This window comes from Colobus angolensis, unplaced genomic scaffold (assembly GCF_000951035.1).
Source record: "Colobus angolensis palliatus isolate OR3802 unplaced genomic scaffold, Cang.pa_1.0 Scaffold175, whole genome shotgun sequence".
Taxonomy (NCBI): domain Eukaryota; kingdom Metazoa; phylum Chordata; class Mammalia; order Primates; family Cercopithecidae; genus Colobus; species Colobus angolensis.
In genome coordinates, this window is record NW_012114877.1 from 6,258,163 (window position 1) to 6,259,972 (window position 1,810).

General features: G+C 52.1%; 1 pseudogene; it reads right to left on the bottom strand.

Annotated features, from left to right (window-relative positions):
* The window catches only part of LOC105509429, a 44,305-nt pseudogene that overhangs the window by 2,795 nt on the left and 39,700 nt on the right, over nt 1–1,810 (bottom strand).

Consider the following 1,810-nt stretch of genomic DNA (forward strand, 5'->3'; position numbering starts at 1 on the left):
GAACTCTAAGCCCCCTTAAACCTTTGACATTTTATGAGTCTATTAAATCAAAGTGCAAAAAACGCTGAGTCCAAACTGAGCAAACAAATCCCATCTCCCTATGCCCAGCCTCCCTGGATTCAGAAAGCCACACTGCCTGGCGAGTAAGCAGGGAGAGAATTCTCATTAACCCAAAGACCATCTTTGAAAACAGACTGGCTGTAGCTGGGTGCGGTGGCCCACACCTGTAACCCCAGCCCTTTGGGAGGTTGAGGCAGGAGGATCGCTTGAGCCCAGGAGTTCGAGACCAGCCTTGGCAACATGGCAAGACCCTGTCTCTATCTTTTCAAGTAAAAAAACAAAATAAAAAATCCCTGGCTGGCAGCTCATGGTTCTTTCTGGCTGTTCCCATGAGCAGACTTCAGGACAAGCCCAGGCAAATGTGGGGAAAAATGGGGTAGGGACCCCCAGGCTCACCCCCTTGTCCGCTGCATAGTTGGAGTTGGTCACAAAGGTCACAGGCCGGGAGGGGTCCAAGGCTTTGGTGTGAGCGATCACCATCCTGTCCACAAAAGGCAGAAGACACAGGTTCCGTCAGTCCAGGAAGGGCTCAGACACCCTCCCATCCTTTCTGTCCCATCTTCCCCCATCAGAACACAACACGGGGCCAGGCACGATGGCTCACACCTTTAATCTCAGCACTTTGGGAGGCCGAGGCGGGTAGATCACTTGAGGTCGGGAGTTCAAGATCAGCCTGGCCAACAAGGCAAAACCCCATCTCTACTACAAATACAAAAATTAGCCAGGCATGGTGGCACACATCTGTTTAACACCAGCTACCTGGGAGGCTGAGGCACAAGAATTGCTTGAACCCAGGAGGTGAAGGTTGCTGTGAACCAGGATCACACTGCAGTCCAGCCTGGTCCATAGAGCCTGGTCCATAGAGCCCTGTCTAAAAACAAACAAAAGAAAACAAAAAAAGAAAAAAAAACAAAAACAAAAACACACAAAGCATAAAGCCACTGCTTTCTTCCCTAACTTGAGGGAAGAAAGGGCACATGATCCTCTAGTCCTAGACCGAGCTCTCTAACACCACTCTTTCTCCCCCTGCCTCTGAATCCTATCCTCCCAGAGGAGCAGCCACCCTTCCAGGTACACAGAGCTGAGGTCAGTGGGCTGGACACTGCCAAAAATGAGGTTGACTCCCTGAAACAGCTCTTGAACACAGGAGTGAGTGGGTGCAGATTTGGGTGGGATATTTATTAATGCATCAAGCAAACAGGGAGTGCAGACTCTCAGATGGGAAGTTTCAAAGCCTTGTGACAGCCTGGCTGAACCTCTCCAGGCTGGGCGGCTCCCTCCAATTCCTGCCCCAGCAAACAGACATCTCCTCTGGCCACCTCCCAAAGAAGCCTGTCTGTCAGGCACCTGCTCCTGGAAGCCTGTGCTCTTCACCTTCGCAACAAAGGTCCTGTCCACCCAGTCCTGCTGAGCACACCCCTGTGCCCCAGAGCTCTGAACTGTTCTTTGTCCAGGCTGGGACGACTTCTCAGAGCCTTCTGCCTACTGCAGACTTGGCTCAGCCCAAAGCACTCCATGAAATCGGGGTGTAGTGTCTGCCTCAAGGAGCATTTCTACAACCGCCACTGCCTCTGCTGGAAGTGAAAAATCCACCTCTGAATGCCGAGTTAGAACTGCATGATCGTAAGGAATAAAGGGGGCCCAGGCACAGTGGCACACACCTGCAATCCCAGCACTTTGGGAGGCTGAGGCAGGTGGATCACTTAAGGCCAGGAGTTCAACGCCAGTCAGGTCAACATGGTGATACCCC